This window comes from Diorhabda carinulata, chromosome 5 (assembly GCF_026250575.1).
Source record: "Diorhabda carinulata isolate Delta chromosome 5, icDioCari1.1, whole genome shotgun sequence".
NCBI classification, from domain to species: Eukaryota; Metazoa; Arthropoda; class Insecta; order Coleoptera; family Chrysomelidae; genus Diorhabda; species Diorhabda carinulata.
This window is the reverse complement of record NC_079464.1, coordinates 7,037,455-7,054,437: the sequence shown is the minus strand read 5'-3', so window position 1 is coordinate 7,054,437 and position 16,983 is coordinate 7,037,455. Positions and strand designations below refer to the sequence as shown.

The 16,983-nt window shown below is 32.2% G+C and overlaps 1 protein-coding gene across 3 annotated transcripts in view; it reads right to left on the bottom strand.

Moving 5' to 3' along the window:
- The window catches only part of LOC130893595 (leucine-rich repeat-containing protein 24), a 269,555-nt gene extending 252,774 nt beyond the window's left edge, over positions 1–16,781 (bottom strand). For 2 of the 3 annotated variants that reach the window (XM_057799811.1, XM_057799814.1), the window contains exon 1: positions 16,477–16,776. The gene's annotated coding sequence lies outside the window, so the exon portion shown is untranslated. Of the gene's footprint in view, positions 1–16,476 lie in introns of all 3 variants that reach the window. The other variant, XM_057799813.1, reaches the window with a different exon arrangement.
- Between the last annotated feature and the right edge of the window lie 202 nt (positions 16,782–16,983).

Here is a 16,983-nt window from a genome sequence, read left to right as displayed (position 1 = left end):
AGTAGCATTTTACGTTGACTTTTGTCCATCATTTCCAACAATTAAAAATTGGTTGTTTCGCTGAAGACAGTGACTGCTCCAGGAAACATTAAATTGGAGAAGTAGAATGTTGTGAACAATTTTTAGAGCTTTGCCGCGATGACCAAGAAAGGGTGATCCCATCAATTGTAACGAGTGATAAAACTATTGCCTTTAACTATATTCAAAAGAAATATCCATGGAGTGGCATCGAAAGGGAGCTGAAGAAAGTGCCAAATAGATGTCAAAAAGGTACCAAAAAAATAAAGGTCACAAAAAGCAAAAAAAAAAAAATGTGATGACTTAATATTTAGGGACTGCGAGGGTATACTTTTTATTGACATTTCTCCAATCCACACTGCTTGGCGTTCCAAGGCTATTGTGAATAAATGTGGTGTTACAGATGATGATGATGATTGAACACATGTTGCATGAGGTAGGAATTCAAGCTTTAATTTGTTAATTTTGACCATTGGTATAAAGGAGTTGAGCTGGTGTTTTTTTTTTCTCCCAAATGCGGCCGTTTTTGCGGTCTTTGAAGCCGGTTCTCTCTTTTCAGTCGATTGCTTTTATTGCTTCTTATTTCTGTAAAATATTACCAAACAATCGATGGAACATCTTCACGACGTTGTTTTTATTCAATTATAAGCAAACGTGGCAACCATCTTACATACAGTTTTCTCATGTCCAAATTTTCAGTTAATAAGCGATGTAACGCACTTTTGGAAATGCCTACTATGTCTGTTAGCTCGTGCACTTTCAGTCGAAGGTCATCCAATACCGCTTTCTGGATTTTCATTAACGATTCTGGAGTGGTCACCTCATTTGGTCAACGACTGCGATGCTGGTCTTCGCAGATCTTTCAGCCGCATTCAATCTACAATGCTACCCAATATTTTACTGTTGATGAGAAGAAACAGTCTTACCAAGAGTAAAATGTAGTTCAGTTTTCATATCAATTTTTCCATGTTTACAAACTCATTGAAAACGTTCAATATTGATGGCTGCCAAACAAGTACTAAGCAACTTGGCGTCTTCAATGTTGAAATATGTGCTGTACAGATTATGTACTTTCTAATAGAGTGGTATATTTCAAGCAACTACCACCATATCTAGGTCAGGCCAAGTACTTCTGGGACCATCCTCGTATTTTGAATATTTATTCGTTTCAGAACTGTAGTAGTTGCTTGTCATCTGCAATTATAAATAGACCCAAACGATCTGACTTAATTTTCTTAAATCTCGTTAATAAATGCCTGGGAAATGCTCATTCGGACCAAAGTGAGCAAACCCAGTGATATCGCTACGCTAGTTATTGTAGTTATCAGTCGTCCCGAATGTTCGCCATGAATTAAGATGATTCAGTCACATTTGAAATTTTGAAATCAGCTGCCCAAAAATTTGAGACTGTAATTAATGATATAGAGTCCTCGAACACGGTTCAGGTTGAAGTCGAAACCTTTTCAGATATCCCTCGTATGTAGGTGAATCCAAACTTTTATTGAAATCATGGAGATGTGTAACCCGTAATCACAGAGAAATATAAGAGAAATTTTTTGCGTTTTGACCTTTGGTTTGACATGAACGTTTTGTAGTTATATTATCGAAGTTAGTGATATTTTTGTTAACGTTGAACTTAACTAAATATATAAATACTCTGTTTATTGGTGTTTCGAAAAAATAAAATGTGACGCGAGACTGGTATGTGTGGTGAATTGTCAATCAGCTGAGTGTATACTCGACTTTGAAGCGAGATCATGTTCTAAATGACCTAATACAAGTTCTGAAGATGAAGAAAATACAACCGTTTCAATCAAGATCGAAGTGAGAAAACTTTCATACTAAACATCTCTTATATTTTACAACAAACATAAGACTAAGAGTTTCAAGAAACGTATACCATTTGGTACGCACACTTTACGAGAAACTTTTACGAAATTAACATATGTTATCCAAAACTTTCCAGTTATACACAAGTTCCCTAAGTCTGTTCGATGACAAATCGTCCTATAAAGATTATTATGACGGTAGAATGTTTGCAGCTGAATCATAATTTTAACTGTTATTGTTGTAAACTTATAAACGTTCGCTACTACACAAACAATGTAAAAGGAGGATGGATGTTATTTCGATAAATAGGTCATGAAAACAAGAAGAATTGATATTCGGAAGATTTGGACATAAATCTCACTTGAATAATCATCAAAAACTTAATGGAAAAACAAGGGAATAAAGTTATTGTTGTTCAAATACAAACTGGTACTGTGCAGAAGAAATATCCCTTTAGCGTTAGATAACGTAGATTGTATCTGTTTGATAATGGATAAACAAAATATCATTTGAACGCATCCAATAATCCAAAAACGGTCCAGACTAGCAGGTTGGAACAAACCTATACAGTACCTGTAAATAAACGGAAGAAGTTTGCATGAGATTACTTACAAACGTACTAAGGGTAAAGTAGAATATATCTCTTTGATAATGGATGAAAAAGGAAAGAAATTATGACATAAGGTGTAATAACGTTACAAATGAAGAATATCGATACAAGATTTGTTGTAGAAAGAAATAAAAGGAAAAGGTTAGCATGAGGTTACCCAAGGAATACTAAGGATGAAGTAGTTTATACCCTTTTGATAATGGATAAACGAAGAAAGAAATGATGACATAAGGTGTCCTGACGTTGAAAATGAAAAAAATTTTCATACAGGACCTGTTCCCCCCATGCATGGTATTGGAGTTTAAAGTTATTTATAATTGACAAATTCAAACGTCTTATATTTCATTAAATTCCACATAAAATTGTACATAGAAAGTTGTGACAAATTGGAGAAAAGTTACAGCATATGAACAATATTACAAAAAAAAAATTTCAAAACCAGCCCAAGGACTGACGAGAAAATGAACGACAAATTTTCCAGCTCTCTAGTTTATTTTTTAGAAACAGAAACTACTACTAGACTTCGAAAAGAGTTTGTTAGAATTAGTCTTGGTTTAATCTTGATGCTTTTTACCAGTGTAAGGTGTGTTGAGAGTTGAGTTATTGTATGGGCTCCTTTTTCTAAAGCTGTTACTTTTCTTTCCTCTCCCGTGTGTCCTCCTACTCGTTTTCTCCTGCCATTTTTATCTGTTCTGTTTAGATCTTCCTCGGTTTTCATTTCCTGTTTCTGTAAACTTGTAGTGTGCTTCTTCGATTTTGCTTTTAAGTTTAACTTTCTCTTAAATGTCAATTCTTCTTTGACCTATTTTATTCTCTTAGTTTCTTAGGAATCTCATTTTTGTACTTGGTGTTTTTCTATGTTAACTAATCTTCCAGTTGCACCAGACCTATCATTTAATTCTTGTACACGATCTTGTTTTAAAGTCATGCTAAGGTTTTAAAGCATTTTGACTTGGTCTATTGTTTATTTTTCTAACATCATTTCAAGTGTCCTCTCCTTTCAGTTTATTCCCAGTGTGTTTTATTTTCGTTTATTTTCATATTCTTTATCAGTAGATTCTGTCCTCTGCATATATTATCTACGAAATTCCAATGTCTTCTATTCCCCAATATCGACTTTATATTATTTCATTTGTATGTTTGCTCTTTTTAATCCTGCTTTAAGAAAATAATAATGTGCTTAGTATATGAGGTGTGGCTATTAAGTTACAACTTTAGCGCTGATACATGATTATAGACAAATCAATGTAGCCGTTGCTATGTTTGAGTAGTGGCTGCTTTTCTGTTTTAGTATAAAATATATTATCTTTAAATTTCACATGAAACTAGAAAAACTGCAATAGAAACATATATTGATGACGCGTCCACGTGTTTTTGAGTGGTTCAAGTGTTTTTAAGATGGCCGAGAAGATATTGAAAACGATTCACGTTCGGATCGTCCTTCCATTTTGAAAACTGATGAAAATATCGAAAAATTCGGTAATCTTGTCGCGATTGTTGAATTTATATGAATTGACAAAGAATGTGTGAGGAAAGTTTCACATGAAACTACTTTTAACATCCAAAAAATGTGTACGAAACTGGTTCCTCATTACGCACTGCCCGTCAATAGGTTTCTAACCTTGTACACCAACCAAAGTTAGAAAATCCATTTTATTCAACGGATCCTGCAGCCTGCGACTTCTACCTTTTACTTTAGGTAAAAAGGATCAAAATTTGAGTTCGTTGTCCGTTGTGAAAGTAAAAGCGGAGCGCGTTCTGAAGGAGCTGATGCAAAAATGGTTCTTACACTGTTTTGCACAATGAAACATTCGCGTGGAGCGATATACGGATACAGGAAAGGTATACATTAAAGGTAATATAATTAAAAATATAAGAAACTTTTTGCATATTTGAGATGGGAAATTAATGGCTGGAAAATCAAAAAAATATTATCTGCTGAAACACATGCTCTAATTTTAGGAATTGCTGGGGGCTGTCGACGTGGAATATTCGCATAGACAGATATAGGGATACATGAGGGGTATATATTCAAAGTAATAATAAATATAGATAATATTAAAAAAAATTCTTAGACCATTTGCTCATAAATCTTGATTTTGTTTAAAAACTAATTGTCAATTAGAAGAGACCTGAAATTAAGACAATTCAGAAACATAAAATCAAATATTTTATATCATCAGTCTCGTTATTTAATAGTCACACTTTTTTTTAAACATATTTGATACCTCTTCCCTTGCCATTGTCATAACTTACTATCTGTTTATTATTACTACTTACTCTGTCGAAAGTTTTTTCAAGATTTTTCAAGGTTTGCATCTATTGTTCTTCTGTTCCCCTTTTTCTGCTAAGTCCTTGTTATAAAATTGGCGTTTTCTGGTTGTTGTCTTCATCTGTTTTCTATTAATCTCATATAGATTCATTTATTAATTAGTCGAAGTGCCGTTTTGGATCAAATTTTACGGTAGATAAGAGTAAATTTGATATATCACGGAACCAATTGGTGCCGTTTTGATTAACTTGCCAACAACAACAACTTCCAAAATAATAAGCCGTTCGTTATACAATTATTAAATACATCTCCGCTTCTAGTATATATTTTTCAGCTAAGCCTATTTCACGGAAATTAGGGCACAATAAACAACGCAACCTTCAACGAAATTTCTTGTTTGTACAACGAATAAAATTACAAAACGTTAAAGCCGGTTCTGAAGTTACAGTACGCAATAGAGAGGGTGGTTAAATTTAGGTAGAACGAAGTTATTTACGAAGTTGTAAGGACGTTAATACCATCGATTTATGAGATGGATTCACCAGCTGGTATGGGATGACAAGTCGTCTTGTTGTGTCGAAGCGTATAGTGACATACGAAGGGCTTCTGTACAGATTACACACGTCTAAATAAATATATAAAATGGTTCTTAACTGCCATTTTCAAACTAGTCGATAGGATCATTCATTTCAAACGAAAATTGGGGCTGACAACATCAGGAAATACATTCAAAATTGAAGTAACAAAGATATTGACAATATTCACAATATATTGAATCATTAGTAATTGATCAAAAGTCGACACGTCAATATTTTTACTGTTTTAAAAACAAATCACTATGTTAATATATTTTTAAGACTGCCCTATTTTTGGCAATTCTCAGTACAATTTCCTTTTGTTCCTGGCACTTATTATCTAGTAGTATACCCAGATAAATGAAATTTTCTGTTTCCTCGCATTCTTTTAACGTCCTATCATGTTTATGTACTTTGAAATTGTTTTTTGTCTTGCTTCCATATTTATTCTTTATTTCCATAAACTTTGTTTTGTCATTTTTGAAGTGTAGGCCTATCTCTTTTGCTGCTGTTATTAATTGTTTTGTGAAATAAAGATAGTTTACGATAATTTTATAATTTCAGAATCATAAAGACCCGGTAAGACGAAAGTTGAGTGTGGTTCTTCTAGAATAAAAATATATTGTTGCTTTTACCTCAATGACCAATTGAGGGCCGTTTTTTTGAAACATTCTCGCGAAATTCAAGTTATACATGGATTTATATACAAATTAAATGCTCGATCAGCTGGTAGTGTCAGATTCATGAACACGCGACAACTACAGGATCTATAGCATAACCAAATTTTTGCGGTTTTTCAAAACTCAGTAACTACGCAGACTTTCCAAAAAATCAAAGTAACGAACCTACTTTTTTTAAATGAACCATTTCTATCCAAAAAGTGCTTCTTGTCACCCTCTTGTCTTTTGTGATTTGTCTTTCTTTTCAAATGCAATGCAATAGAATATGGAGAATACAATAAAAACGTCAACCTTACGGAAAAGGGAGGAAAATTTCATATTTCTGAAGACAATCACGATAAAGTGAGTCCAAAAATTACGCGTTACAGAAGAGGAAGTTTAGTTGAAGCGGCATTTGCATGTAATCCTTTCGAAAACAAGACAAAAGGTGTTGATTTTAATGCAGAATAATTGACAAAAAATGAAATACTTAGTAAGTAGATTTTTTTAAATTTGCAGTTGAATGGAGATTTTCAAAATTAGATTTAAGAGAAATGGAGCTAGCTGTCACTTTTGAAATTAACAGATACTGGGCGTGGGAAAGCCCGCGAAAAACAACGGCGCTCAAAATTTTGATCAATACTTCAAATATTATTTTAAAACTTATTTCGATTTTTTTGACAGATTATATATTTTCTATCGAGTTATAACTATATAAAAAGTGATTCTATATTTAATTTGGAAATATATTTCTAGCATGAATTAAGAAACCAGTAGTTTCCTCATTATTTTTTAATTTATAATCAAAACTTCAACTAATTATAAGAGCAGTGACTTCGACTATGATGAAAAAACTCCAGATTGTTGTGCACTTTTTTTTATATGTAATATTTTCAACAACGATATTTTCAACTATATCAAAGTATCACGAATAAATGAAAAATTAACGTATTCTAAACAATTTCGAAACATCATTTAGACATTTTCACTATAAAGGAGGCAAACTAAGTTACTCAGAATTAGGAAAATCCTCTAGAGGGAAAGAGATGTTAAACAACCGCAAGTGATATAAAGAGCTCCTGTTTGTAAATATCTGCTTTAATGCAAGTGCATAAAATTCCTAAAGGGAATGCGGTCAGGATGTGTGGATTTTCTCGTGAAATAAATAAATAGGTTTAGTAGTGCATGTTTTCTCTCATTCTAGCTAGTCACAAAATGCTGGAACAGTTTTATAAGGTGCGTCAAAGAAATTTCCATGAAGGATTGAACGGTGGTGAAATCCGTGGAATTAAACTAGGAAGTTCAACACAAAATATGCTTTCTCATGAAAATTCGAGATGTGATCGTAAAATAAGGTGCTGAAATTTATTGCACTGCGTTATTTTAATTCCAATAGCTTATATTTCATACATTCCTTTGTGAGAACAAGCAATGACAAGTTTCAGCCCATTCCGACTTGTCAATGTTTTATTATTCGTAATGTCTGCCAAAAGAATCTTTTAATTCAAATTGAGAAAAAATTGTATATACTAACAATGTACACCAAAATCATCCGTCCTGTAGGATTTTCTAAACGGCAGGTTGCTAGCCTCACCTTCAAACCCTCCTCCTTTATCCAGGCTTGGAACCGGCAACAGAGACTTTGGACTACTCGATCCATCCAACGACTCTGTAGGCGGAGGGACTGAATAAGGAGTGATGATTTAGGAGAAGAATTGGGTGTACAGGATATGGTAAAATGGGTCAGGACAAGGAAAAGATTCTGGAGGGATCACGTAGAAAGAATGGGCGAAGTGGGTTGAAACTCAACCAAAGCTGAAGTTCAGCTTCTCAGGAAGATCCAGGTAGTGGGCCAAACGTATAGGATTGAAAAGGACCTAGTCCTATTGATAGAAGAAGAAGAAGAAGACGACTCATAATGTAGTAACTTTGAAGACTGGTATAAGTAATTTAAGGGTATTTCAGTTAATGCATGTCTCCATGTAACATTTTTAAACGTAAACTTCAATGTCAATTGTCGCGGTCACAATTTGTCGTAACCTAAGGGTCATGTTGATATGTAATCTCTATGGTCACCTTCCAACTCCATCATCAGATCCTGATTACCATATAGTATCATGGTACTCATCAAGACGAATCAAATGAGCCAAAACTCGATGGGGTTGCGTTGTTTAATTATGGAGTTCCTATGGCCACCTTCCAGCTCCATCATCAGATTAGCTCTATGTCATAATAGTATTGCATTGTCAATTGATTTATACATGGATGCAAAGTTCCAGCTCAACTTTTAAAAAGCTTTTGATTTTGACAACGTCCGAAGATATCGAGTGCGAGACATTCTAGTTGAATATATTATATAGAGCACATTTGTAAAAAAATGCATTCCCCTATTTTTTTATCCTACCTCGTACTTGAAAAAACTAGAAAATAAATTCATTAATACCCAGTATAAACAGACAGAGGTAACGGAATGAACTTTATCAATCTGACTTTTACAAAAAGACTTGTTTTTTGTGTTTTTATGTTGTTTCTAAAAAACATTTGTTCACCAAAAGAACTAATTTGAAAAAAAATTGACGTTTGCTAGCAAATTTATCACAAATTTCCTCCTATAAATACACTCGACAGCTACAAACTAAAATACATGGGGGATGGAATCAATGATCAATAATATAATAGAACCCTTTTTTTGGTACTTCAGAATGGGGATTAACTGTTTCCTTCGTCAGATACCGAATGTATTATGACATCCAGAAGAGTTTAATAGTGATGTATCATTCAACAAGACATTAATCAAGAAAATAATCATTGATAAACTGTCAGAAACTGGTATATGGTAGAAAATCAGCAATTTCACGTGGTGAAACACTACAAAAAAGTTAACCTTAAGAATACTATATATTTCTCAAGAAATAATGCAATTGAATTATTTTAGCTGATATTATATCTAACAGGTTACCTTAGAATATGTCAATAAAGAAGTAAAAAGCTATTAATTTTAAAGAAAATGTTTTTATATAGTTTGACTACTTCGAACTTATTAAATATACGATCTATGAAGTGTCTTTTATAATGGATGAATAATAATGTGTGTAAATGAAATTAAGTGAATAATTTTGATCATGTATGCTTACCAGGGAAACCACGTTTAACAAATCTCGTGTATACTACGTCATAGATGCCTTGGTAACGTCACATTTTATGGATGATGTTGCTCCAGTTAACTTTCCGATGGCTTTTTCCCATAAAAGGTAAATCTTAGAGAAGAACGTAAAGACTTGGTGTACCATACTACTTTGAACTACTTCATAAAACTTACCGTTTAGTCAAAAACCCATTCTTGCAAATTTTACCATTTTCATCATAATGGGATCAATGGGGACTTTTCTCAAGATGCCTTTAGATTGGTGCTTCATCAAGCTTCAGGATTTCTTTAGTAGTTTGACTACTTCGAACTTATTAAATATACGATCTATGAAGTGTCTTTTATAATAGATGAATAGTAATGTGTGTAAATGAAATGTAAGTGAATAATTTTGGATATTAGTGACTTGATTAAAGGATATGATTTGTTATGCTGGAAAAGAAATGAGAATGAAAGTAAAAATAAAGAAAGGTATGCTAATAATGTGAGGAGAGTTGCAAGGATTGTTGTGGAAAAGTTTAGAAGTAATATTTAATGTAGCAAGTTAATGAAGTATAATAATGATTTTTTTCCAAGTTCCTAGTAGGACTACAATTAAGTACATCTATTTAAATAACGGCGTATAACGTTATCCAATTTATAATGAATCAATTGCCTTTTAACTAATACTTTCGCATATAAGATTGTAAACATTTAAACGCTCATATCATATCTTGAGTTTTTCTTACTACAAAATATAGAACACAAATATTTTTTGTAGAAAATTTTATTTTCTAAATCAAGCGACGGCCTACTTGTAACGAGATTGAAATATATTTAAAAAAACACGTAAATTACTTATTGTAATAAAGAGAAAAAATACTTGGAAATGTACGTGAAATGAAAGAATATTTTTAAGAGATTTGAATGGCTTCCACCTTTACGGGGCGTCATTACAATCAATCATTTTTCCGTAAAGGAAAAAAACATTGATGTTATCAGGTATGGCTGCGAGTCTTACAATTAAATATATAAAATGCATATATTGAAGGAAAACAATGAACTTAAGTGAATACAAAGTGTAAAAATGGACTTTGTTGATGGACTCCATGCGTGCTTGACCTCGAGAAGCGGCGTAATTCAGTTAATTTCAATGTCGGGTGGACTTAAGAAGAAACCCGAATAAAGTACTTCAAAATGCGTCGGTGGGAGTGCATATGTAGTGGTCGCCACAAAAGCTTTTGAAGATGACAAGAAAGCATTTGGAGATATAGGTTAAAAAAGTTACTGATAAATCTACAGTGTTTCCCATTGTTATCTTATACTGATTCCTAGAATGATTCGTATTTTCGAGCATACCACCATATTGGTCTGAACTACACCAACCATTACTAAGAAGCTTGAACATTTTCAATGTTTAACATAGTGAAGGTATGAAGCTGATAATTTAGCTACTAGCGAGAGCCGAATTGTCTCAATTTAGAGGTTAAAAATTTTTCTTTTTCATTTTATTTCCAAGAGTTTCCTTTTAAAAATCATCGCTTCTTTTGCAGTAATGAAGGTAAGGATATTGAGAGGGACAAGCCCAGAATTTTTGGTGTAAAATTTGTAAGGTTATTGCAATTCCATTCAAAGATTCTGTTCTGAAAATAGCGCAGTCACGTTGTGAGGAAATTTCAAAAAACTATTAGGGCTCGCATAGGGTTCGAAAACGATTTCAGCGCTGCTAAAGTTAGCTATCATGACGATTGTTATTCTTCTTTTTCAAAACCAACCACTGGAATTGAACCTAGTCGTTTCCAAGATGAAGCACGGATTCTTGCCATTGAAAAAATATTTGCATACATCGCAAATAATGATGACTGTCAGTTTGTATTAGAAACATTAAGACATGTTAGCAACATTGAAATCTTGATAATAGAATGTTTCAAGTACGATTAAAGTTAAAATATTGTGATAAGGTTTATTACCACAAAAAAATCTGGACAACTAACATTTATATGTTTTGTCAAAAACCATTATGATGTATTAAATCAAGCTTGGAATGAGAAAAAAACTTCAAATGGAAATGAAGAGTATATTGAATATTGAATCGAGAAAGAAAAAATTAGGAACAAGAAGCTTAATACTTATTTACCACAAACCAGATCATGTATGCTTACTAGGGAAACCACGTTTAACAAATCTCGTATACTACGACATAGATGCCTTGGTAACGTCACATTTTATGGATGATGTTGCTCCAGTTAACTTTCCAATGGCTTTTTCCCATAAAAGGTAAATCTTAGAGAAAAACGTAAGGACTTGGTGTACAATCTCACTTTGAACTATTTCATAAAACTAACCGTGGACATTTCTCAAGATGCCTTTAGATTGGTGCTTCATCAAGCTTCAGGATTTCTTTAGATTGGTGTTTGTAGATTTTAATTGAAAATTTATGCCTTTCTAGTGCTCATTTTACCGGGCTAACATTTTTTATGTGATCCCATTTTTTTTTTCAAGCAATTTAAGGTAATGGTCCTATTACATATTCGAAGTCATAATTTTTCTCTAATCTTACTTCGTTTTTGTCTCCATCTTCACGATATTTTTAAGGATGTTCACCATTTACGAGCGCACATATCTCAATATACACATTATATTTTTTTACAACCATTTTTATAAGGCACTGTATTAGATGAAAAGAAGAAATATGCACGATGCTCTATAAATATAAATATTAATGCTCTTCTGTTTTAAAATTCGTTTTTTTTTAAATAATTTTTGAAATATTGATAGAAAATTGACGTTTCTACTTAATTTCAATCAAAATATTTGTTTTCAGTTGATGCAGTTTTTCTGCGCTCTGATTTGGATAAATGTTTTACTGAATCACTTTCGTTAAATTGAATTGATAGTAGATGAGATTTCGGTTTGGATATAAATTATTAAAGATATTACACGTTCCATATTGACTTCTACGCCTATCACCATATCCTAATATCATAAAAATATCAATTCGCTCTTTTTCAGATGAACGATCCATTTTAGCAAATGTAGCTATAACACCGGAATTATGACATTTAGGTATAGAGAACATTGGACGAAACAAATAAGTATTTCTTAAGGATTTCGAAAAGCGAAACGTATACTGTGTGATTAATTTTAAATAACAAAGTTCATTTTTTTTCGGAAAAAGGAAAGATCTGACAACAATGTAAATACCACCATAATACCGGCCGTATCACAAGACCCTTGCGCACAAAAATTCATAAAAATCGTACAAGGCGTTACCGAGATGATTAAGGCGTTCCATACATAAAACTCACTTTGTACGTTTTATCATTTTCGAGTTACACAACTAAGAATCATTTAGATTTCCTATTAATTTTTTAGATTGAATAAGGTACATCGACAAAGTAACTTCCATTAGTTATATAAAAAAAAACGAGTACAGAGACAGAAAAAAATATTTGTTGTACTAAAATCTACAATTGTTAAACTAATTTTTTACATAATTTCCGAAATTTAGCACGAGTTGTGGTATGTCTGAGTCAAAGATAACACAATTTTTAGGCTTGGACTTTTATGAATTTTTACATCACAATTTTTCGTAAACAGATTACTTATTAAGTTTTCTTCGAAATAGTCAAAGAAATTTCCACATAATGACGGGGCTTCGATTTCTAAACGAATGATGCGCGTCAGCGTTCAAATGTAAACTTTAAATTTTTTTGACATTTTTTGGTATTTTGTTTTTTGATTAGGCGAACCTTATGATACTTGAATCATTTTCTAGATTTTCTGGGTCTTCGATTCAGTATCGTGAAATATGTATGTACAAAACACGTGTTTTGAACATGTTTCTAAAATGTTTTTGCCATTTAATCTTCCAAGTTTTGGTAGCAAAATTATGTAGTCTGTTATAATGTCATTATATATATCCTCTATTAACATTTTTTTGCAAAAGTTTAGTTTAGTTTGTGAAAAAATATTCGTAGTAGAAATCCGTGGATAACTTCAGTAGTAGTCAGTAGTTTTAATGTTGGCAATGACGACCTGTCACTGTTATTTTTTATATTTCACATGTCAACAAATAAAAATTTAAAACTTTAAATTGTTTATCTATTTTGTGTCTCAGTGTTACCACACTAATATAAAAACCAAAATTTCTCTAGTATATTTTTAATTTGAAATAGAAAATAGGTGCAGAATAGAGAACATTTTGTATTACACTAATTTTATAATATAATGTTTCGCACTCGTTTCTTTATTTATAAAACTTTTATATAAAACTTGTATAATGAATAACTATTATCTGCTTCGGTATTAGAGCAACGTTACTCTCGCACGCATTTTCGTGTAAAAATGGACTTCACTCTAAACGATTTTTGGTAATTTTCATTAGTGGGTTGGTGTTCCTGTACAACAATTTCATTTTGACATCTGACTGGACGATGCAAAATATATTAAAACGAATATTTATTATTATTAATATTAATTTTTAATTAATATTAACGTTGATTTTGATTATTTAATTTCACTCATGGCACCAAAAAAAGCAATTAACACATGATAACAGTCAGCCCTTCATCCGAACAGCAAGCCGTAAATTTTTCATAATTGTTTATTGATTTAACAGGTAGTAAATTATTTATGGCGGTATTGGCCACGTCTCGCAATTCTCGTGGTGTAAATTAAAGTTCTACACCCGACATTCCGCTTACAGGATGAGTTTTTTTTTTATTTAAGTCAACTGTCAAACTTGAAGCAGCAATTGAATGCTACCAATCGACCACCTATGTTACCAAGCCTTCTGTTACTTGTATTTTAATACACTATCCCCATACAGTAAATCCCAGAGTTGACAAAGGGGCCAAGCCTGGGCCAGTCCTGGGAAGATTCGGCGTACCTGTATTGGCCTATGCGTGGGCCAGGCTACTTAACTCAGTTTCGGCCATACCAATGATTACCCAGCCTTTGCCATTCGTTGACAACCTAGGCTTGGACCAAGGTTGGACCAATCCTGGTTAACCCAGCCTTGGCCATTCATTGGGGACCCAAGCTTCGGTTGTTCGGTCACATACGGCGTGGTTCGAGTATTTTCGTCCGTCAGCAGCCATACTTTTTTTATTATGGGTCTGATCAATCCGATTTCTAGTTTATTCAGTGTATGTGTTTTTTATTATTTATTACTACTAGAAGTAACTATGTCTAACGCGTAAGTTCGAGTTCAAAGATGGCGTGCATTGAATAGAGAAAAAAAATCTTAATTGTGAACGCGTAAAGCTTGAATAATTTAAGTGTGAACATCAGCTCTATGAGTGAGGTTAACGATAGTGGTACAGACTTGTGCAATCTACAAGTGTTTAATATTTTTATTTAACTAATTAACTGTTAATCACAGTAAGAGTAAGATCAAATATAAAAAAATATGTTTGCTTATTTTTAAAATCAAAATAATTATATTGAATAAAAAATAAATAAAGAAATGAACTGCCCAGTCCTGGCATTTAAGCATGGCCCAGTGTTGGCGACCAAGCTTGGCCCATGGTTATCACTCCAGAGTTTTACCAAGGCTGGGCCAGGCCTGGCTCAAAGTTCTACATGGTTGGGCCAAGCCTGGGCCTTTGGAACTTTCCTCTACAGGTCACATTTACATATTTTTGTCCACTTTAAGCTAATTTATTTAAGAGAGTCATTTCCTTGATATTAATGTAGGCCTATTTTAACCCACAAGATCAAGCAAAAAAATATGACACGGTACTATAATATATAATAAGGTATGGTAGTAGAGTTGTGTCAAAATAAGAGAGTCCACAGCTAGTTATCTTCATGACATTTTACATTGGATTAAACAGATAATTTTTGAAAATCTGATATGATCTCTCCAACAATCTGTTTCTAATGTCTCTGATATTTTGGTCTAATAGGTTTAAAAACTAGGAACTTTTCCAATGTGATTTTTAATAGTGATTAAAATTTTGATCCCTTCCTAATTAGAAACTATTATTATAAAATCATTATATCATTAATCTTTTATAAAAAATGTTATTTTTTAAAAAAGATAAAAACAAGCAAAAAACTTAATCGCATTTATGAAAATATTTTAGAAAAACATTGTATATTGTATATTTTTGAAGAATTTAGATAAACAAAAGTTGATAACAGTCTCATAGAACAGTGGTTCAAGTTTATAGTTAAGAAATATGTTCTTAATCGTTGAAATTATGTAAATAAGTCATCATCGTCAATCATCACTGCCACTGAATTATGCTAATCATTTTTTGCAAACAAACTTTTCTATTGGTCACCCAACGCACCTCCATTCTTAAAATTAAGAACTGGGAGTAAATAACCCTCTATTTCAAAAAATTAAAAAATTAATTTTTTGATTGGGAAATATGTGGAAAAATATTAGTAAATAAGACTTGAAATGAAAAAGAATATTTTGCGGTAAGAAACACTGCAAATACAAACATTTAAATGTAGGAATTGTAGTTCCAGGACAAATATTATAAATTCAGGACAAAAAAATCAAATTTCCGGACATTTCCACGTTCCTGATATATATTTCAGTCAATAAGAATATACCAATCAATAGGCTAGCATTTAGCTTCAACATATATCTTGCCAAACTGGATCAATTTAAATTCCTTCAATTTCTTATTTCTTAGATATTTTGATAAGTTCATGCTTCTTGATTTTTTGTCTCTTCTGGTTCCAAATTAGTTTTTTTAATAATTTTTTAAAGAAAGATAAAAATGACGTTTCGGCTTTTATTCAAGTCTTTATCAAAATATGATAATGACACTGACAATTTAAGTATTTATATCAATCAATAGATTTTCATCTTTCTTTCAAAAATTATAAAAAAAAACTAATTTCAAACCAGAAGAGACAAAAAATCAAGAACATTAAGAAGCATTAACTTTTAATTTATAGACCCTGTATACTATATCAATAATACGAGTACATTTGTTTACATATTCTGAACAACCTTGTACTATGTTTAGAGCTATAATAGTTATCTTAGATCCTTGTAATAATTCTGTTTGTCGCCCAACAAAACTCAATTCTTAAAAGTAAGAATTCATTTTTTGATTGAGAAATGTATGGAAAAATATTTAATTAAATTAAATATTCAAAAAGACTTAAAAGAAAAAGAACTTTTTGCGGTAAAAATCACTGCAAATACCAACATTTACATGGAGGTATTGAAGTTCCAGGACAAATAATATAAATACAGAACAAAAAATCAAATTTCCCGTCATTCCACGTTCCTGATATATATTATATATACCAATCAACGAGAGGCTAGAATTCAGTTTTAAAATATATCCTGCCAAACTTATCAAAACACGAGTACATTTGTTTGCATATTCTGTACTATGTTTAGAGCTAGTTACCTTAGATCCTAGCAATAAGAACATGTGTAGAGATAATTCACAAAACAGCGACAACTACTCCACTGTATCCTATGTAATAAATAAGTACCACAGTACTACTACTACTGCTACAAACAAAGGTACAAATTACACACACTAACACCTAACCCGGTTGTTTTTATTTAATGAAAACACAGAGTCTTATAAATTTACCACCGTATTATATGTGAAACCAAAAACATGAAACTTTTCGGATTCGACCCTCGAAACGAAAACAGCGAAACTAACTTTGTCTGTCACCACGGACGCATGTTCAGAACTGGAGCGACTATGAACTCCGTATTGGAGTATAGGTTATACGGCCATCGAAAATGCTTTAGTTGCCTTCGTTCTGTTGTTCGTTTATCATCGTTGTTCCAGCTTATTGTTCTAGACCTAGGGAAACTATCAAAAATCATAAGAGACCGATATAAAGTTTTTCTACGTTATAGTTGATTTTATAACGAAAATTAAATACGAACATAACTT